This window comes from Carya illinoinensis, chromosome 14 (genome assembly GCF_018687715.1).
Source record: "Carya illinoinensis cultivar Pawnee chromosome 14, C.illinoinensisPawnee_v1, whole genome shotgun sequence".
In the NCBI taxonomy this organism is placed as follows: Eukaryota; Viridiplantae; Streptophyta; class Magnoliopsida; order Fagales; family Juglandaceae; genus Carya; species Carya illinoinensis.
Window position 1 is genome coordinate 24,286,773 of NC_056765.1, and position 24,022 is coordinate 24,310,794.

General features: G+C 35.1%; 1 pseudogene; it reads right to left on the reverse strand.

Annotated features, from left to right (window-relative positions):
* Positions 1-20,766: 20,766 nt before the first annotated feature.
* On the reverse strand, positions 20,767-22,923 carry LOC122295028 (annotated as a pseudogene).
* Positions 22,924-24,022: the final 1,099 nt, after the last annotated feature.

The following is a 24,022-nucleotide window of genomic DNA, read 5'->3' on the forward strand; positions in this document are numbered from 1 at the left end:
TGTGAAGATAACATCATAACACATAGAATGAATGTGATGGTATCATTATGTTGTGATTTTGAATTACCTGGTATATATTTTTTAAGGGTAAATTACGTGTTAGATTCTAAACTAATTGTAATTAATCTTAGTCCTTTTCAAAAAAGTACTCTGTCTTAGTTACATATTAGGTTTTCCTCTTGGTTTCTCATATTGTATCTTTGGAATTTGACCCATTTGTGAAAATCTAGAAAATAAAATGAGCCTCTCACAACGTTATCCTACCTTTTTTTCATAAATTCAAGCGTTTGGACTTTTGTTTTACCGTGTATATTCTCATGAAAAATCTCAGTTTTGCTGATGTTCCCTTCGAGGTTAATCATTGGTCTTTCCCTATCATGGGTCTTAACTTCCTTTAAGATAACAAAAAGATCCTAGGTGAAAAATGAAGAATTTTGTCCTCTTTGAAGCTAAACATCTGAGAAAGAGTTTTCTTTTTTAGTTGCTCATTAGTTGATGTTTGTTAATCTTGGCAGTGCTGGTGGCAACATAGACTTGTTGCACCAAAATTAAAGGATTTATGGAAGGTTTTGAAGTTTTGAGGTTTTGATCTATGTTAGCTTATGATCTTTTCAAGATTCTCTCTTGCATATTAGCATGCTATATTAATTTTGTAGGACAGCAATCACTACTTGGTAATGGCATTATACCTATCTGGGTTGAGCTGCTTTAAAAGCCAAGTTATAAATGAAACTAAGATTTCCAATATGTTAGTTCTTAGATTTATTGCGTCTTTTATGCCCTGGTCATTTTGATCTTTATATATGTCTTAAGAAGCAAGAAATGAATCCATGGAAGAGGTGTGTAGATGATGTTGCTGCTTTTGATATGCTCACACCATTATTGACTGTTTTTGTGCTAAGCTCATTAATTTTTGTAATTGTACTGGGTGTGTACATGCCAGCCTATATCATGTGTATGCATGCTACTGAATTTAGGCTATAATTAGTAGTAGATATCATTGTTTTATGCCATATGATTGAAGTAGTTGGATGATATGAAATACGTGCATGCCAAACCCATACCAAGTATTATCTAGAGTAAATTGATGGATACAGAGAATATTTTAGTTGTTGTTATTCCATATATTTTTTTTTTAAATTTCCTATGCATGTGTTTCTGTATGTATAATGTAACCATGGCCATATAATGTAAATTAAAAAATTGATGGTGGTTTACTGATTTGTTAAATTTAGGTTGGAAATAGAAAATATGATTTGTTAAATTTACTGCTCTTATTTTTGCTAGTCTTTCTAGTTTATTTTTATGAAAATGTTGACTTGCTATAGAGGTTTTTGATTAATGGGTTTCCCAAACTCCTGATATATTATATAACATATAATGGCGATTGACTTTTCCTGATCTTTGTTCCCTGCCAATCCGAAGTTTCCAGCTCTGTTATTTTTTCTTTTAGTTTTTTGCTGCTCAAGTGGTTTTATTTGGTTTTTCAATAACACAACTCGGATTCATATTTTAGCTAAATGAGTCAAAAGAACAAGAAGTGATTGATGTATAAAGGCAAATGGTTTGTGTATTCTAATAGCATGTATAATAACTGCTTATTAACAAATTGAATCTTGTACTGCGCATGTGCCTCATCTGATCCTCGAGTAGATTGCTAGGTTAAGCCTTGTGGTACCCCTCAAAAAGTGGTTTCTTTTTCAATAGTGGATGGCAAAGCCCAACCAATGGAAGCAGATAAGTCATTTCTTAATTGCTCAATTAGCATTTCTTTTGTTAGTCATGGATAAATTGTTAAACTTTTGTGCAAAACAGGGCCTGTAATTCTTGGTAAGGGAACTGAGATGGGTGTGTGGGAAGAGGAAAGAAAGTATGGGACTTCTTAGAGTTAATCTTTCTGGCTTTTAACCATCCCTGAAGAGAGTTATGTAATGATGTGGACTCTGAAAGTCCACATTGAAGTAAGTAGCTAATGTGGGACTATGTGAGTGAGATAAACATGCACAGCCTTGTTGTGAATATTTAGAGTTAACTATCGTTCATTTTCTCGTCCTATATTGTGTAATATCAGTCGTGGATCTGTTTAGCTTATAGACTCTACAGTCTATAAAATACAATATTTACTTTCTAAATGAATATACTTGATGCTATATTTTCCTCTTCTCATGCCCTCATTTTTATAATGCCATGACAGTGAGAGAATCCGGGTGTTATTGACAAGTGCTGCATATGTTCATTTAAATCTTGCTATGCAAAGTTTTTCAAAAGAGTAGGGTAACATTATGTAGTTGCTCAATCTGATTTTGGGTAAATGGTTTCTTTCTCTCTTTCTTTTTTTCTTTTTTGACGTGTAAATGGAAATTGACTTTGTATCTTATGTAATCCAAAAATGGGAAAAACTATCAAGTTTCTGTTAAGCATGCATAATGGTACACAATAAATGGATAGCGTTAACAGTTTATTGGAATTCATACCTGCTGATTCAAATAGATTGAGCTGGCCTGCAATGAGAGATTATCTAAAGGTAGAGAACAAAAGAATTACAGTAGTTAAAATAGTACCAGATTTCCTTAATTGCTAGAAATCAGGAGACTCAAGGCCGGAAAATTATCTTGCTTACTGGAAGAAGATGAATAGATTGACTGATTAATAAACTTCTTTGTAGTTTATTGTTTTTGAGATGCTTGTGGTGGGTGAAAATTCCAGCTTTTTTGTACTTTCTTGTTCTCTTCCATTTCTAAGTAAATTCCTATCATTTCTACATTCTTAACCCATGATCTTTATATATCTTTCATGTAGAAAACTGAATGGCCTTTATTGGACAACAAGCATGTTATAGTTGGAGGTGGCTTTGCTGGAACATCTTATTCATTTTTGCAAAGAATAGATGCAATAAGGGTTGGATGATTAGAGAAATTTTAGCAGTACTTTAAAATGTATCAAGCTACCCCTCCGTCTATATAAATTATAATGTAAATGAATTTATAATTTGACTTGGGTAAGGATCCTTGAGTACTTTGTTGTTATTTTCTATGTACCCTTTGTATTATTAAGTAAAGGGAATTAAATCCTAGCTGATTTACTAATTTTGCTTCTCATACAAGTGAAAAAAATTACTGAAACTGTATGTTTCAGTAGTAATTTTTTTTTTTAATTTTGTAATTAAGTATTTGCAGCGATTTTTAGTCGATGCAAATAGGCCAAAATTCATTGCAAATAATCAGTTTCAGCGATTTTAGTCTTTGAAAAAAATGCAAAATGCAACAAAGGAAGCAAGCGTTGCTTTTGCGCATTTGCAGCGCTTTTTGATTTTTTACAGCGATTTTAGTCCTTGCAAAAAATGTTAAATGCAACAAAAGAGCAAGCGCTGCTTCTGATATGGCACATTTGCAACGTTTTTATAGAAATTTGCAGCGATAAATAGACGCTGCAAAAAGTATTAAAAGCAGCGCTAGATTGGTATGTTGCTTTTGACGTACACAAATTGCAGCGCTTATAAATCAATTGCAGTGATTTTAAGTGTTGCAAAAAATGGCCAAAGCAACGAACCAAATGTAGCGCTGCTGTTGTTGGGAGGCTATTGCAGCAAAATTTAATGATATAGCAAGGATAAATTTCGCTGCAATTTATCAAATGCAGCGCCATGGCAGTCACATTGGGTGGCCTTTTGCAGCGTGAAATTAGTGACTTTGTAGCGGTTTAAAAACGCTGCAAATGAAGTCTTTTGCAGCGTTTTTTTAATAACGTTGCTATTGATTAAAAATATCACTTTTATACTGTTGAACATGCAAGGAGGGTAATAACGCTGTAATTGATCAATTATAGCGTTTTTTGAATGTATTTGCAACGATTTTAAGCGCTGCAAAAGGGCTAATTTCTTGTAGTGAATAAATTAAATTATTTATTTATTTATTTTTTTGAGTTTGAGTCGAGGTCTAAAATTAAGGAAAGATCCCTTTTATTAATTTTTTACACTATCCAAACCGTGGGCCCAAATATTTGAATGGGCCCTACCTGATCACCCATATGCCCAATCCCATTCCCGTGTGAACCCACTATTAAGATCTTTTTCTTCATGCACACTTCGATCATGTCCATTTCCCCCTTCATGCACATCTCTCCTCTCCTCTCTAGGGTTTTTGTTTTCAAATGCCTATATATATGCATACCATTTCCTCTCTTGGGTGAAGAAACTTCAAGCCGCATCTTTCGGTGAAACACCACCATAAGCTGCTCAGCCCACATGAAGCCTCTAGCCACCCCCACTCACCGAGAACCACCGATTTAACTGTTGCCCTCCACGTCTAGTAAGAACCCATAGCCACGCTAACAAATAGCAGCTTCCCACATGATGTCCACCAGCCCGTGTCTCCTCCACGTAGTGCCACTCACCACCATGACTCCAACCTTTTAACATCAGACCATGTGGTTTCCCTAGCCTCAATTCTTCTCAATCAAAGCCATCGACCCAAGTCACCCAACCACCGAGATCAGAGCAACCTTCACGCTGGGACTCCCCCACTGCCCAACCAATGTGAAACTGCAGCACCACTATACTGCCACCATGAGACTCACACTGCAAACCACCACCTTGACTCCCTCCCATACGTAGCAACACCCTAACACGCTGAAGCCCCACACATTCCTTGACTGTCACATGCCTCCTCCACTTTCATACCACCAAAAACCACCACTGGTAGTCATGTTGCGGCGCCATGAGTGTGACGCCCCCAAATCCCCACGCACGGACACGGGGAAATCGAGACGTCCGGATGGTGACAACCCGGGTCACCACCTTAACGACGGGTGCCAAGTGTGTGCAAAGGCAACATATGTGCATGAAGAAACACGCAGCGGATAACGAAAGTCATATAACTAAGTACCAGAATTTTTCTTAACGTATTACAAGCTGTTTAAAACATACATAAAATATTACAAAACACTAATATAGTTTTAAACCAAACTATAAAGCATAACATCAGCAACCCGGCGGAGCCGCATCCTCGGGCTTAGCCTCCTCCTCATCATCCTCAAAACCTGCACCAAAAGCTACGGAACCAAAAATGATACCGCAGGTAAGTAAAACCCAAACACCACCAGATAAAAAGACATAGAACTCAAACAAAATGCATGAAGCATGCCCAATGCACAAAACCCAAAAAACATAATTATCCACACATGCCAAAAACCCATTTGGCCCAAAAACACATCTTTTCCAAAAACCACGCCAAAAGTCACATTTGGCCTCTATAACCGTCTCAAACCAAAATCCATTTTTACCCGTATGTACCATGACCTCCCCTAGGGGTCATCCGCACACCCTGGCTCCAGTGCCACACCGCAGAGTACCACCATGCATGTGACACCTAACGAGCGATGCCCAGTTCCACGCCCCATGTGTTCGTAGCCAAGCATCCTCTATCCCTCACCAGCGAAGGGCCACAGAGTCGGTACGTAGGGCGATGCCCGGTTCCACGCCCGGCGCATTCGTAGCCAAGCAACCCTTAGTCCCGCTCCCGTCGTCACCTAGCGACAACCCAGGGGACATCACTCAGTTTATTCTGCTCCCGAGTGACCAGAGGAGCTCCACCGGGATAATACCCCATCCCGGCTTGGGGTCGTGATACACACGCACCCGTAAGTCCACTTACGCCAATAAACAGGCTTTTCTCAATTAAACAAAAACACACGTACATGCACCATGTAAATGCCATATCATGCGCAAAAATAACCAACCAACATATATCAATAAGACAATCAACTCCGTCCTCCATCCATCCGACCCCTGAACTCCTCAGACTCAATCCGGAATCAACCAACTAGCAGATAAAATTATTGAATGAGCAATATATATTTAAATCTGAAAATGGGGTTTGGAAATTACTTACAGCGCTATACGGTAATTTTAGAAAACACTCAGCGTTGCAAACGGCGGAGAAAAAGCAACGTTACAGTGAAAATTCACTGTGGCCGTGCGTTGTAAAATACCCACTTTTGAACGGGGACAAACCAGGGCTTGGGATTGATAGGGAATGGTCTAGGGATGATTGTGAAGCTATTGGAAGTGGTGGTTGGCCGTGGGTGGCGGCAGAAACGGCGGAGAGAGGCCGGATTTTCCAAAAAGGAAAGCTAGCTCGTGGGAGCTGTTCCGGTGACCATTGGAGGCCGAAAATAGGTGGGTTAGGACGGCAAGGGACCAGTGATGAAGTGGTGAAGAAATGGTGGCCGGAGGTGGAGTGACGGCAGCGGATCGAGGCAAACACGGTGGACGCTTTAAGGGGATTTTTCGACCAAATGGCTGGCCGGATGGGGCTGAGAATTGGTGGGGAGGTGCGCCGGAGGGAGGGGCTTCGAATGGTATGGGCGGTGTGCCGCACGGCGGCCGGCGGCGGTGGTTCTGGGCGGAGAGAGAAAACGGACGAAAAATGGGTAGAGAGAGAGTCGCGTTCGACGCGGGAGGAAGGAGAAGAAGAAGAAAAAGAAAAAGAAAAAAGAAAGAAGAAGAAAAAAGAAAAAAGAAAAAAGAGAAAAAGGAAAAAGGAAAAAAAAAAGATGTAGGAAAAAAAAGATGAGGTCTAATCCTCATTCCGGGAAAACAAAACTAAACCGCCAAAACGAGATTAAAACCCGTAAACGACTAAAAGAAATAAAACACAACATCAATTAAATTAAAAACCAATTCTAAAATGCAATAAATTAAAATAAATAAACTAATATATTAATTAAAATAAAAACAACCTTTCAGCGAAAATACACGCGAAAGCGGGTCATCATAATGAGCCTACAAAAGAGCAAACCTTTGTTTTTGCCCCCAAAAAACAGAGCAGCTTGTCCATTAAGCGACTTCTCAACAAGCTGCCTAGCCACTTACCACTCGTTCACCATTGTCCAGCCGCAAGACACAGCCACCATGCAGTTTTGTTGTTGCATTGTCCCTTCACACGGTTGTTTGCTTTGGCTACCAATCCAACAAAATTGTCGTATGCACCACCACACCTCACGGTAACCTTTATGCCGCTCAGTGTGCACATATTCTGTGCTCGTTGGGTAAGTTGCCACACATCTCTTTTTTCCTCACTGTAATCGCAACCTCATAACTCTTATGATTTTATATTTCCGTATTTGGGTTGGGATGCCTGTAGTTTTAGGTTGTGCTTGTAATTTAAGGTCTTATCCTTAGACAACTTTTGTCAAGTCTGAAACTTTTGTCAATTTTTCAATGGTTGGTAAAGTCAAGAATATTTTTTTAAAAAAAAAAAATTTATTATGTTTTTGCCTTTCCCAAAAAGCCATATATTATTATTGGTTTTACACAAATGTCCTTAAGGCCTTGTATTGGAAAGCTTACATAAATCCTCCTGAAGGAAATTTTTCAGTATTTATGTTTTTAACTTTAAATGTCCATTTTAGACTTTATGTTTTAAAACTGATCATTTACATGGGCTGCTTTCCCTTTGTGGGTTGAGATTAGGTTTCGATTGCGAGGTGGGTTTTAAAATTAGTGTGGGCCGAGCTAGATTTTTAGAAACTATTCTAGTGATTTTTATATGGATATTGATGATTTTAGAAAATGATGATATTTTAAAATTATGAGAATTTTAGGATTCTGGTAAATTAAATTAAGTATTTTAGGTGTTATTACAATATAACTGTTCAATTGGAGATTTATTCAGGTTACATGTTTTTTCAATAGGTGATGATTGATTTTTCCTCACACTGTTGTGGATAAATTTTGAAAAGTTAAAAAGTCTAGATAAGCGGGGTTCCTATGCTAGACTTTGTATAAAAAATGAATTGAGTTTGATTTTGAAAAATATGCATGTTTTGTTATGAAAATAATTTTGAAACACCTCAATTATTTGTTCTACATTACTCATGAAATTTTGTATAAGAACAAAGTATTTTCTGGCATGACTGGTGTAGACATGAGATATTTAGACATTTTGTTTCTGAATTGTGCAATAGAGTAAATATGAAATTTTGTGCATAAATTATATTTTTGTAATATGATTTTGTTATGTTCTAAAGATGTTCTATACTCTAATATGATATGATGTGATTTTTAAAAACCTCTGACATGACATTCTATTTCTGTTTCTATTCCATTCTAACCTTACCACAGGTGTAAAATTGTCGCATCTGTTCAGGTTGGTACCAACTTTTTTTTTTCCAGTGCACCCACTTTGGAAGCAAAGTAGTTTTCTGCATGGTCTTTCCTGTGTGCACACTCGAAGCTTCGAGAATAATAAGAGAAGATTCATATTCTGTTTCTGCTTAGTTGGTCACCAGGGTTTGCACAACGCTACCACGTGGGTTAAATATGGAATTCTGCTATGATGTGAGGTTTCAGTTATGCTGTATCAAATGAACTTTGAATAAGAATATTTTCTGAAACACTTGCTCAGATATTTTTGATAACATGTTCTAATTCTTCATTCTGAAAGTAAAAGTATTTTTGTTCTGCATTCTGAACTCTGTAAATGCGCATGTTTGTACACTATTATATGTTCTCTACTTATTGAGTTGTTGATAACAAACTATTTATCTCCACAACATTTTTCAGATGATTTTGGAATAGTTCATCTAAAGATCAAGATTATGGAGCGTGTGTGATGATTATTTAAGTATAGTGGATTACTCATAGAAGATTTATGAGAATTGTCAGTTTTTATTAAGAGATTTTGTAATATTCTGGTGACTTTATATTTTGAAGTCTATAAATATCTTGATGAAATGTGAGTTTTAAGTTATATGAAGTAACTTTCTGATCCTTGCGGAACCGGAGCGTTACAATTACTGTGCTGTAGAGTCAAGAAATAGCCTGGTGATAATTCACCACCACCAAGCTATTTCTCATTCATAAAATATGTTACTTATATATTTAAAAAAAAAAAAAGAAATAGTCTGATGATAATTCTTGCAAACATTGGTGTTAGTCTAACATGTAAAATGAGAGAGAGAGAGAGAGAGAGAGAGAGAGAGAGAGCTATCTATGACAGTAAAGAGACTATTGGGTTATTAAATCAACTTAATATACTTTATTACATCCTGTTAGAGATTGAATAGTGAAAGGGTTATAAACAATCTTTCTTACATTGTGCACACAGGAAAACACTAATCAAAAGCATGTTAAGAAAAAACCCCGAGCACCGGCCAAGTGTAAGCATCTCTTCTAAATTCAGTGTCGTGTGAAAAATATTTAACCAGCAATCATTGTAACAATTTGGATTTTTATCTTCTTCAAGCATCTGAGATTCTGAAGCACCCATATTTGCAACGTTATGTCGATCAATACTGTCCATCATTCACTCCAACAGAATGCTCCCCAGAAAATTCTACTTCAGTCACTCGTAATTCTCGAAGAATCATTGCTGAAAGCCAAAACAGTACTAGTTCTAGCAGTGACATAGATAGGTTGCTTTCAAGTGAAAAAAACACTAGCGATGGTCTCAAGTAGTAAGGTGACACTGATTTGGCTTCTAGTGATATTGAAGATGGATCTGAGAAGCTCCTTCTTAGTGCAGAAGAAAATCTTCTCAACTTGTGTGCAGTGAAAATGAATGAGAGAGAAGTGATGAAACCTGTTCATCATGAACATATATCTAGTAACGAATTGAGGAAACCAAAAAGCATTAAAAATATAATGATGGCTTTAAAAGAAGGGAAAGTTAGAGAAAATAGTTCTCCAATACAAAGGCTGGAGGTGCACTGACCCAATGAACAAACACAGAAGCATTGCCTAAACTACCCAAACCTAGTACTATTGCTTCTGGTTTTAAGTCTAATGCAGATACACCTACTGTTGCACAAGCAAAAGCATCCTTTGATTCTGCCAAGCGAATTCAGGGATCACATCTTTAAAAGCACTAGGTACCACTGTGAATCATATTATATATCATATTTTGATTACGTGTATTGAACTGATCACTGATATATCTCAATCTTCTTCTTCAGTTGCCCGTAATCGAATCCTCACCTATAACTAAACCCAGACAGGATGTGACTCCTCTATTTGGTCCTGTAAAACTGGCTGTCCAAGATGGACCTCCTGCTAAGTCAAGGCAAAGAACTCCTCCTAATGTGGTCAGACAAACATCTATTCCAGGCCGGATGAAGCAAGTGGGGCTTGATGATCCAAATGCAGTAAGCAGTGATGTCAAGTTTGGTGCAAGTGAGATGCCCCAGAAAGTTGAAAAGACTCCTCTTCAAGTATCTAACAGTTGCCTAACACATGTTTCTAGGCAGTTCATACAGCCTCAGAAGGCTCAAGACAGAGTTTCAAAAGGAATGCAAACAGATAGTAGCAATTCTGTCTTATCTTCAGTGTCGATTCAAGGATTTGAGCTTTGTGATGATGATGCAACTTCTTTTATAGACATGAGAGGACAAATACTTTCTGATGATAAGTGCATCACTCATACTGGCCGCACAGAATCTTATACATCCAACAGCTCACTGGCTATCCAGTCTCATTTCGAGATATCTGATAATATGGCTGGGGAAAACCATGAACGTGATAGTAAACCTGTAATGTGCTCAGTTCGAACCTCCAGGGAGATACTTGATCTTCAAAATACCACCTCTGTTGATGAGAAAGTGAGTTCAAGTGTGTTTCAAGAACTCCCAGCCATGAGCTCTGAAGAAATCTTTGTTTGTAGATATGATACCTCTTTAAGCAGGCGAAGTAGTAGGCCTGACACAATGATCTAATCGAACTTTAAATCTGCATCCAGTGGTGATGACAAGTTCACTGTAAGGGAACATCTATCATCGGTTGCAAACTTGCAAATACTACCACTTCCATTGCATCTCCCGTTTTATCTAGCCAAAAGAATTTTCAGCTCGATGCAACGACTCTTGTTTCATCTCTCATCTTGCCAAATCCAACAGTTGAAAAACCAGGTGCCACCCATCTCCCCCCAACATTTGATGACATCATACATGTTATTCGACATAGTAGTTTCCGTATTGCAACTGAATAGCCAGTATTGAAAACCGTAGAGATGGGGGTGCCGAATTTGAATGTTGGTAAGCTGATAAATGTAGTGAGGGACGACATAGAGATGAGAAACATGACTGCTTCTGCAAATCTTAAATCATCAAGTGGCTCTGAAACCTTGAATTTAAAATCAAATGTTTCTGATAAATCAGGTCTCAAGGAAGAGGATTTAAAAGATCTTGGCCTTCTGCTATAAAATGTGATACCCTGGAGCCAACAAAGCCCAACCCTCGTGACTGAAGAGGGACCACCAACAAAGGAAACCTTGAATGTTAAGTGTTTTAGGTAGAGGTCAGAGGCACTTGAAGAGCTACTAGAGTTGTCTGCAGAGTTGCTCGAGCAAAGTAGATTAGAGGAGCTTGCAGTTGTTTTAAAGCCTGTTGGGAAAGACAAGGTCTTCCTTAGGGAGACAGCTATTTGGTTATCAAGGAGTCTTAGAGGAATGATAATGGAAGATATTGGACGGATTTTATGCCAGCATCATATCTTAGGTAAGGTTGCTTGATTTTATGCCATTTGTAAATGCTATAGTAGATCTTAGCGTTTTGTCAACCTTTTTGTCCATTTGCATATTCAAGCTCAGTTTGAATTTTAAAGAGAACAACCAGGCCTTGTCTTTCCTTATTTTTTTTTTCCTCTCTCGAATTCAATTTATTCTTTTCCCCTTCTTGCTTCCTATTATCTTGCAACCCTACTTCTCCCTAGCTACTCTGCTAATATTTTATAAATTGTTTTACTTTGAATAAACAATTGATAATATTTTGTATTTATCTTACAATTACTTACTTATATCTCTATTACAACTTGCACTCCAGTTATTTGGTCCCTTTGGATTCCAGTTATCTAGTCCCAACATTTAATCTACTGCAAATTACTTATTTACAACTTGGACTATGGTTATCTGGTCCCTTTCAATTCTAATTATCCGGTCCTGCATTTATTTATTCATATGGAGAAAAGTGTTATAGCGACGGAGAAATTTCATAAAACTAAACTTACAAACTGATATGACTTTATATAATGTATTAAATTTACTTTATAGTAAAAATAACTTTATAATTTAATGTACCACATCAAACTAATCAAAAGTGAGTATTATGTATATGTATGTGTGTATATGATATACATATACATATGGCATTATATAGACGTTAAACCCTTGAACAAATGAAAAGTGAAGGAAGACAAATTAATCTTTTATTTTAAATTGCTCAACATATGCCAAAAATAGGTTTTATTGTTCAAGACATGGTCAATAACCGATTGGGATAATTCATAAATGAATAATGTATATACAAGCTTCAAATTTATAAATCTCGCGCAAGCCTCTTATAAAAAAAGTGGACTCCACAATGAAAAAGTGTGATTTTTTTTTTTTTGTTGGTGGGATCTATTTTTTTACAAAAGGTTTGTACAAAATTTATTCATTTAGAACTTGTTCCTAACATTACTCTTCATAAATCACTAATTAAGCCTAGTAACTGATGTGATTAGTTGTTGTTTGTCATGACATAATGGCTATTAGTTGGAAAATCTTCCAAAATAACTGGAAAGCATCTATAACCTTTTACAAATAGCCTATAATTTCGGGGGTAATTATATGAATTCGAATATTTAAATAAAAATAAATCATTCTATTTGAAAGTCTTTAACACTATACATCATTTATGTGTCATAATTTAATTTAAAAGATAAATTTTAAAATTTGAATCTTACAAATAAAATCATGTCAGCTGGATGGTGTATATACTAACTGTGAATGTATAATTTTTCTTACAAAAATATTCTTTATGAATTCTTGACCATTTAAAATGTTTTTAAGAGACCAACAAAAATGTCTGAATTTGTGAGAAGAGGTGATACTTACAAGACTTCATTCAAATGGAGGGCAAATAGCACCCTTGTACATTCACTAAGTTTTATGCTTCTTTTTAACCCAAATCTTAAATTTAAGTGTAATGTTGTGTCATTGAAATGAACCTATGAGTCCCTAACGAAAGCCAATATTAATAATTATTGGAATTGTTCATTTTTATATTTTATTGTTTATCAGTTTAAATTGACTGAATTGAGATTAAGGGCTTGCATTACAAGAAATTTAATTTTTAGAGATGAAATTTGTTAGGGACGAAATAAATTTCATCCCTAAAAATACTTTTCAGAGACAAAATTTAAATTTCATCTCAAAAGATGGAGAACCTTATAAATCCGTTCGAACTAATATATATTAGTTCGAACCAAAGATTCTGGGACGAATTAGATTGTTTCCAAAAATCTAAACCGTTCGAACTAATAAAATTTAATTTGAACAGATGATTAATCTATTCGAATGCAAAATAATTAGTTCGAATGAGTATTCCCTTGTTCGAACGGTATTATTTAATTGAAAATATATATTGTTAAAATTGTAATAATACATATATTTTCTATTAATTTTTTATCATTTTCAAAGTAAATAAAAATGTCTATATTTTATATATTATGATTTACAATGAATTAAAATATTTACGAATTCATAATTTAATTTTATGTAATTAATTTAAAAATATTTTAGTTCAATAAATATTACTTTAAAGATAGTGTCATTTTTTCAATTATTGTGAACATTAAGTATAATGAGAAGAAAATATAATTAACAATAAAGAAGCTAGCAAACACTAAAAATAAAAATGATACATTAATTACACCCCAAAAAGAGTTAGAAGTTCTATATAACATAAAACAAGTAAAATAATAACAAACAATATCTATTTATTAAGTAAATCAAAATCCTCCTGTAAGGTATGTAAACATCATTCCAAGTCCTTAAACTTCTCCATGATTGGCTGAATGAAGTCCCTCAATATAAATAACAATAAGGGCTGCTAAATATCATCTTTAGTTTGAATGATTAAAATTCAATTCGAATGGCCGAAAATTTCATTCGAATGACCTCATAAAACTTCATTCGAATGAACCCAAATTCTATTCGAATGAACTTCTATTCCATTTGAATGACAATAAATTCCATTCGAATGACCTTGAATTTCATTCTAATAGAATTTAAGCTCATTCGAATGAAACTGAGCCAAACAGATATGGCTAAGTCGACTTAGTCCCGAATCTACAAACTAGTTTTTCAACATAATCCAAGATTTTAATCGGTAGAAATGATTTGGGAGTAAAGCCCCATCATTTCTACCGATTACTTTTTTATCATTTGGTCCCAAAACAACAAAATAGGTTTGGAGAAGAAACTGTATCGCGGCTTATATAACATAATTTCGTTCAAACGGAAAGGGTATAAGTTCGAATGAATTATATAATAATTCATAAAAAATATATATATAAGTACAAAAGGTAAAACAATACATTTTATATTACTAATACTAGTATATAATACTAATATTAATACTAATAAAAAATTTATGGACTAGTATATATAATATATATTAGATATCTATATTATATAGTATAGAGTATTTAATTAGTTACTTATATATATTGTAAGTAACTAGTATATATATAATAGTATATATATTATGCATTAGATGAGTATAAAATAGTATTGTGTAAAGCATTGCATTATAAAGTAAAATACTAAGTATATAGTAAAACATTGCATTAAATATAAGTATAAAATACATATATCTAATATATTTAGTTCGTATATTAATAAGAAGGGAAAAGATGTGAAATGACTACCTTATAAAGTTTCTTGGCTAATAAAATTTTATTACTGCAAAGAAACTGTTTTGTTGTAACCACGATTGCAAATATGGACAAAAAAAACCTTGAAAACCTTGAAACTATGGGCTAAGAATCCAACAAAAGGTTCCTTACAATATTGTTTCAGGTTTAGGGAAGATGCTTAGGATTTGATCATTCATTGGGAGGAATGAGATTTTTCATTCTAACTAAGTAAACTTATTTTATGAGATAAGAGATATTTAGTATCAAACATGTTTAAGTACTAACCTAGTGGCTTCAAGCCTCTTAACTATAATTAATGATGCTGAACTCTGTTGATACTTATTGATCTTCTCTCATGAGCAAGTCTTCATGTCTAAATCATAAAAATGAGTCCACTATATGAAGGTAATTATGAATTAACCTATTTGTTGTAATTGGGATAAACACTTATAGATTAAAGTACAGGGTTTTGAGGACTTCGCATCATCGCCTAAATCACCTCTTATGCAAAAATTCCACCCATTGTCTTTAAATTGTTTAGTTGATAAACGAATTAGTGGTTACTGATCCTAACAACAAAAAGATACAAGCATATGCAAATTCTTTCTTTATGTGGATTTATTCATAGTTTTTTTTTTTTTTTTTAAAGTATGACCATGCTGTCATTGAATTCCAAGAAAGAAATCTAGGCTCATATATTGTTGCAAATTGTTAGCTTTGTCTCTAGTGCTAGATTCTATTCCCAAATAATGTAATCAGGGTTTATCCTTACCATTTTAGCTTCTTATGCATACACCCTGACTTACTCATGAAGAATCTTATGCACGTAGCTTCTTCAATTGGTTTAGTGAAACTCAACATAAAGACATTTGGCATGCTTCATGATGAGGTAAAATTGTTTTCTATATTATTGGTCATGATTTATTTTAGCCTTAACTTTCTATCTTTAGAGTTATGCCATGTTACAATAAAAAGATGCTGCTTCTTTTCTATGATTTGGCATATTACCATGAAAATCAAGATCGGTTGTTAGGATGTCAACATTCTTTTCATTGGAAATCTTTGAGCAATGCAATTGTTTCCTATTCATAAAATTTCCAAGCAGTGATACATGGTTTTTCATTGGTTTGACAACGCTTTAAGTGAAACATTTTACATATGGCATGGCTCCCTGACCATTAGAGTATGTATGGATATGCATTAAAAAGGTCACTTAGTATATGTAGATTTGGGCACAAAGATTCACAAGAGCATTTCAATGCAAACTAGGGTGGAGATTCAAATTATTGCTAGAATATGCTGGTTCAGGGAAAATTATATCTACCACTACTTGCCATTATTTTTATTGCTATCTCTGCAACACACTTGTATATATATATATATATATATATATTTGTAAGTGAGGGGGATTATATAGTTAATTTGATTTGTGGTTTGCATGGGTCTTTTTCTCTGATGCAAATTGTTTACAAGGGTGTCTTTAAATTTTAATATTGTGCTTTGGTTACAGGCTGTGTATGGTGGTGGGAAAATAGATTTGAAGGGCTTTTATTCTAGATTGATTGGAAATCCTTGCCGATGTCTTACCGTAAGTACCCTGCTAAATCACATGAATTTACTTAGTTTTAGGGTTCATAACTTCATATATCAGTATCTTATATGAATTGGGTTTGCATTTTCTTTTTTATGTTACTTATGAACTGGGTTTGCATCTCCCTTTGTAGCATAACTGGTATGAGCTAGGATTAGAACATTTGAAATCATACTTATATATTTTGGAAATCAATATCATGATACGAGGATTAAACATCTTCTTCCTCTATCACAAAGAGTAAGAACTATTTCATTATACAAGGATTAGATTTTTATCTGGTATTCTAATTGTTCAAGTGAGGTTGACAACTATTGTTTATGACTAGAACATCAATGATGATGATGATGTGTACTAGTAGAGTTGTTGGTATTTTGACAACACAAGTGCTAGCTAGCTAGAAGATCAAGACAAGACAAGAAAAAATATAACTGGGTTTGAAAATTGATTACACCTAATCATCTAGCTAGCTTTATTTGGAATCCAAATTCAAATTCTTTTCTTTGGAACCCATATTTCTGATCAGTGAATGATTTTTGCTGTCTCTCCTTTGCTGTGTTCCATCCAAATAATAGAAAATACCAAGACACCAAAAAATAAAAAACAACTTAATAAGGAAGAATGTGTACTAAAACAATTATAACCAAGCTATCCCATTTAATCAGTATGATAGGACTTTAAGGAAGAATGTATAGTTGTCTCTTCTTCTCAACTAGAGTTTGGATCCTTGATTCAAGTTAATCAGTATGATCAGTTGGAGTTCCCTGGAGTGGTTCCTCGCTCCTTTTATTGGTAATCTTCACTTCTTCTATGGTTAGGGTTAGTGCTTATTCATTCTGTTAGGGTCAGCATACTACAGTTTGAAATTATCTTTTCTAACTATATGAAATAGTCGAATGAAGATTAAATTATTTCTTCTAGTAGGTCAAGTGTTCTAAGGGCATTAAATTAACTCCTTGCAAAATATTGTCATTTTTGTAGGAGCCTTGCTTGTATCAATTTTGGCATCTCCACTTATATTGCCAAGTAAATTGCTGCACTTGCCAAAGATTTATGGTTAGTTTTTGGTGAGTTATTCAAATACTTGGGAAAAATCATATGAGTTTATTTATCTTAGATTGGAGTGAAAGTTGTTTATGTGGAGGTGCTGCACTATCGGTAACAATGAAATCCATGGAGGTTTTTTTCTTTTTAATTTTAATTTCAGCACGTCCTTTAGGCTTTTTTTTATGCTTGTGATTGAAAAAGGGTCTACTGTAGTTACAAGTGGTTTTGACTCTTCATATAAATCTTTTATAAAGAATTTCTCTATTATAAACTGAATATATTGGTCCAATACAGAAGGTTTTATAAAAAATCTCTTACTTCTACTATTTTATATCAAATAGTAGAAGGCTTATTAGTTTTGATGTGCACGTACAGATCCAGAATAAGTGATACAATTTTTTGTTATGAAGCATCAAATAGCCTGCACATATGATGTCTCATACATGAAGGAAGTATATAATATCTTTCATTAATAATGGCTAAACATATATATATATATATATAATATCTATATCTAACAATATATTATTAGCAAACACAGAGAATGTGACACATGCAGGTCATATTTTCAGCTTTAGCTTATGAGTACATATATATATAAGCGGGTGATGGCTAACTTAGACACTAAGCATATCTAGGTATGCATTAGCATCATATACATTTATAATATTAAGCTCTCAAATAATGGCCAATAATATTGAAGATACTCATGACTGGAAAATTTTTTGTTAAGTATTGGTTTTGTTCTTTTGTTATTTGTAAGCCCCATGTATATGGTACTTAGCCCTTTTTTTATAAGCCCCCATGCAAATTTGGGTGTTGGATAGTGGAGGCGATTGATGAATTGTCAATGCAACAAATGCACTACTCCTTTATAATTGCTCTAATGGTGTGTACTAATGCATTTTATGTATAATTGCCAGATTGGTGTGTCCATATGGAAATATCAAATATCCAACAAGGGCTGATGCAGTCTTGTGAGGAGTTGTTTTGTCTATCCCTCATGCCCAGGTGCATATTGTTATATCTAACTAGATATAATTTATAAAGATAGAGGAGCAACACAGTTGACATATCGTTATATCTATACCGTTAAATTATATTAGTAGAAGTACTAAAATTCGAATTCATATATAGGTGCTAGTTATATATATAGTACAAAAATATTTTTGAAATTACTACTAAAACTGTATGTTTTAGTAGTAATTTTTTTTTTAATTTTGTAATTGAGTATTTCCAGCAACTAAAAATCGTTGGAAATAGGTCAAAACTCGTCGCAATTGATATATTCCAGCTATTTAAATTCTTGGAAAAAATGTTAAATGCAATGAAGGAAGCAAGCACTGCTTCTAATATGGGGTATTTGTAGCGCTTTTAGAGTTTCTGCAGTGATTTTAGTCCTTGAAAAAAATGTTAAATGCAACAAAGGAAGCAAGCGCTGCTTCTGATATGCGGTATTTGTAGCGCTTATATACTTTTTGCAACAATTTTATTCTTGAAAAAAATGTTAAATGCAACGAATGAAGCAAGCGCTGCTTTTGATATGGGGTATTTGCATGCTTTTCAACATTTTGTAGCGATTTTAGTCCTTGGAAAAAATGTTAACTGCAACGAAGGAAGCAAGCGCTGCTTCTAATATGGGGTATTTGCAACGCTATTGAGAGCTTTTGCAAGGATTAAAATCGCTGGAATTACTCAAAAGCAGCGATCCTAATGGGAATTTCATAACATATTCCTAGTGTACTATTTTTTAATTTGCAACGAAAATATATTGCTGCAATTGACTTTATTTGCAACATTTTTTTTGATATCACTGCAATTGATCAGAAGTGAAAGGTTTATATCGTCGAACATGCAAGGAACTAAAATACGTTGCTTTTGATTAATTGCAGCGTTTGTTCATAGTATTTGCAACAATTTTGAGGGCTGCAAAAGGCCAAATTCCTTGTAATGGTATCATGGTTGCCAAACTCTTAGGCCTGCAGCAAGAAGGTAGAGTGGGCTCCTATGTGGTTTGGGGTCCCTCCAATGCCAAAGTTAGTAGAGAGTGATGAAGCGGTCTGGGAGAGTTAAGAAGTAGAATAAGGGTTCAAAGAGTTTCCCCCTAGGTGGGATTGAGATATTTATACCTGACTTGAACTTAGTTGCCGAGGGAGATTGTGGGGTGTCAGGCTGTACTCTGGCCAGACTTGCCACCCGCCTCTTATCATGGCAGGGTGTTAGGCCGAGGTCGTGCCATCCCACGGCGCCTAAGGTAGCACACCATTGCGTGTACAGGTTCCCTGACATACATTAAATACGACATGCTTCTTGCGAGGTGCACCCATTATCGGACATGCCCAACCGTTTGGGCTATGAGTAGATGTCAATTTTGTACTCTTTGGTAGGACTCGACTAGTCCCTGCAGTCCCTGGTGTTCCCTGCCCATGATGGGCCTTTCACCTGGGCTGTGCCAAATGCTCAAATCTTTCCTAATGGGCAGGCACACCACTTATTAATCCGAGCTTCTGGCTTACTTAGGTCTCTACCTGATGGGCTGGGGCCTTCTCATCTCTCGTGGCCTAATCATATTGGGCCCAGGCCTATCCCGGGAGGGTCCCCCTTACAAAGCTTGTTCGCATGGAAACAAATGTAGAAAATATTATATGTTCATATATAATGATGTGATAAAACCCTTGTTACTTTTTTTTGGCATATATATATATTATTTTTTCAAGGATGTCAATGTGTCATGATGTTCTAAGGATTAAGATAGTATGATTAATGATAACCTTATATATAAAGTTTGGAATCCTAACTCAATTTTGGAGGAATATTTGCCAAAAATCTTAACTGGATTACCTTATTAAACCCTAGCTAGTATAATACAACTGGAGCAAGGTATTAAAGGTTATATAATTTAAAATAGCCCATTTTTGTTAAAATTTAAAATTAAAAGAGTTAACCGATCAAATTACTTATTAAACCCTAGCTAGTATAATACATGCAGTATAGACTTGAAAATATTTAAAAAATCAAGAGATCAAAAAAACTTGAAAAAATCGAATTGCAAGCATAACTACGTATTAATATGTGTTAGAGCAACAAATACTGTATTTTAACGACAAGTATGGCAATAACAACACATGATAACACTTAAAAGAAATAAAAATTTATTTATATATATATAACTGTACTCCAAGAGTAATGCCCAAATCAACAGCAATGCACCAATTAAGGACACTTACGTAGTTATGTTAATATCAAATATGGAAGATTTGGATATAAGGAACTTAGTGTTGCTACTCTTATATATAGTCAATAGAAGTTGAAATTCACAACCTACGGTGTGTGAAATAAGAGTAATGTTATATACAGTCATGAAGTACGCAAATGCCGCGCAATCGTTTTAAAAAAGAGTTGAGTTTACAATTAAAAAGTGATCACGTAAATGCAACTAAAAAACAACAATTCAATATTTATCACGTAAATGCATGCAAAACATAATTGAATCACTACTTATTACATTATTTTATATTTATACATTGCATTACAAAATACAAAATTACAATATATTAAATGAAATTACATATCAAAAGTGGATTACATAGAGCCACTAATATATAATGTCTGCTCCATGCAATCAATGCATTCCTCCACAGCTGATATATGTGTCATGAGAACCTTCATTTGTGTCTCCATTCTCAAATCTCCCACCAGGCAAAGCTGCAATAGTTTAACTTATCATAAGCAAATTAAAAACTTATGCAGATTAAATTTTTAGAAACACAAACATAAGCAATCATAGCCATCACCTGACTCAAATAACTCTAATTCAAAATAAACGGGATATCCAAAGCTTATACAGAATGTATGGAACACTGAAAATAAAGTAATAAAAATTTGATCCAAACTTACCAAACTGTTGCTTAAGCTTAGGACTATTAGCAAACACACTATCCAGAGAATTGCAACCTAGTGGGAAAAAAGAGGACAAATTAAAAAGAAATCAGCAAAGACTCCTAGAAAGTTATATGCATCAATACTTACAACTTGCTTTTCCAGAACATGGGACTTACAACTAAAATAAAATGAAACATATCATTGTTATTGATAAATTTACAACCAAATAAAATGAAAATTCTCAACTTAAAGGAGGCTTACAACTTATTTGGGCTGTTCAATATCCCAGAAGGGACCGTCATTTGGTAAAAGGTTGCCAATTCACAAGCACTTGCAAAGAATTTGTGAGATTTGAAATCCAAGTCAACTTCATACAAAAGCAATGAACGAGACAGCCAGACAGCCATAATCTTTCCAATTGTAGAACTAGAAAATAAATATTAAATTGTACCCAGAAATCTTTCCAATTTTCACATTGTAAACTTTATCAGGAGAGCCTTTGAGCAAAACATTCAAAACTATGGATAAGAGGAGTTGGCAGCATAATTACCTCAGAAGGCCCAACTAACTAGTCGGAGAAGGGCACTGTCAATGCAGCATTGAATTCTGTAGCCCACTTCGTTGGAGGAAATAGTTTTCTGAACTGCAGACACAACAACTCTGTTAATCCCTCTTTTATTAGAACCTGGATTTACACATCGTATAGACCAGAACAAACCATGTCCCTGACTGACACCCTCTCTTCCAAGCATTAACCATCAAACAATTAAAAAAAGAGTGAAAGACCAAACTTAGAATTATTATGCATTATCCACCTGAGCAGGCGCACCTGGAGGGAGCATAGACAAGAGCACCTCACGAACAACTTGCTGCTGCTACAAACGAGACCTTCCCTGCATTACTCTCTTAGACACATCCACAAAGCTCTCGTAGTCAAGATTCCACCACCCTTTCTTCTTCGTGTCTGTCCCAGCTTTAGCCGAGGCTACAAACTTCTCCATCTTCCGAGCAAAGAGTGTCATGAATGCCCTCTCAAAGAACCAATCATTGTACCGTGTTTTTTGTCCTAAGGGAGCTGGCTCTCCCGATGGCTCTGCAATCCCACACCGGATGATCATGACATTTCCGGTGCTTGGTCTATGCAATGGAAGATGTTGAGGAGGCCTGAACTGGACAGCTTGGAAGCTTAGGACCACCATGGATTTTTCCTGTATTGGTTTTATCCAAATAAATGGGAGTACCGAGTTTAGGCTCTCTCAACAGGGTTTTAAGTACAAAGACCACATTGAAGCAAGAAGATAGACCACTTTCATTAACCTCAAAATTGTATGTGGCTTCTGGGGGTTCCAGCAAGAACAGTAAAGGATAGCCCCAGACAGGGTAACCAGCATGTGGTTGGTTGAGTTTCCTTTGTTTCCATGGGAAAGATTATGGCCAGACAGCCAGGCATATACCTCACCACGTTCCTACCTGCAACCCGTTGTTCAAGGCTTGTGGCTGACCTCTCTACAGACTACGTATTTTTCCTTCTCTATATTATTTTCATTAAGAATTTTTCACAAATAGTTGGTAGTATGTCTAAGTTTACTATATTATGAAACATTTTAACATAAAAATTAGTTAATTCATGGAGAAATTATGGTTAAATTAAAAGTAATGCACACAATATAATCGAAAGCTTTGTTTTTTGTTTTCTTGCAAGTTTTACGAAAGCTACGACTTTGAAGTAATATCATATATATCAACACTGACAAGTTTTACAAAATCCTCAAGTTATCCAACAAATCAAATAGAGAACAAATAACAGAGAACAGACAACTCACTTCAATATAAAATCAAAAGACCTTAGCCACTTCATCTCGCATAATATTACAGTAAGTAACCATCATTCATTAAAGACCCAAGTAATAGATAGAAGACTTAATAATAAAGCAGAGGTTAAGCAAAGAACAAACCTTGGGCTCTTGAGAGTGAAGAATTAAAGATAGGGCTTTGGAGGGGTTGAGATTGAGAGAGGGACGACGCCTAGGGTTTCAGAGAGATTGAGAGAGGGCTTTCGGCGCAGAGATAAGAGAGCGGGAGAGAAAAAGTAAGAAGAAAAATTAAAATTGAGAGTCAGTCGATGAGTCGAGAGAGACCTAGAGACGATTTTCACATTAAAAAAAAAAAAACCCCCGATACCTAGCTCGGGTCACCCGGGTTTCATAAGGCTGGTTTCGGCCTGGTTTTAATCTGGGCCGAAAACTGCATCCAAGAACCCGGTTATCTGAATCCTGGGCTAGGCTGGGTAAAAACCTGCTTGGATAAACAATTCTAATTATTGGGGTGTGAAATACACGTGACCATTTTAATTTAGAAGAGCCGTAGATCAAGCATATTCAAATCTTGGAGAAGAAAGGAGAACAAAATATGATAGAAATGGTCAAGAGTTAGAATATTAGGCGGGCAGGTTGGAATAAGAGATGAGACCAATGATTTTAAGAAAAAAATAAAAATTGAATAAAATAATTATTTTGTTCATATTCAAATTAAACTCTAAAGTTAAGACGGCTGTGTTTGTGGTTGTTTTTCACATGCTTGCATGGCAGCAGAGCAATGAGATATGGCCTTTTAGGTCGTTATAGGCAGAAATTCTCTCTTTTCTTGATTTCTGTGTACTTTCGTGAGCCATCACTGACTATGAGCTTATTGGTTCAGGAAATTTCCCCACGCGGTCACAGGAGCCTTCTGAGTTTTTTCACCACAAAGCGGGTTGATCGCATTTACGCGTCCTGGAAACTTGGTTCCGTTTGATAGGAGAGAATTTTGGGACGAAGATTTTAAGTTTTTAA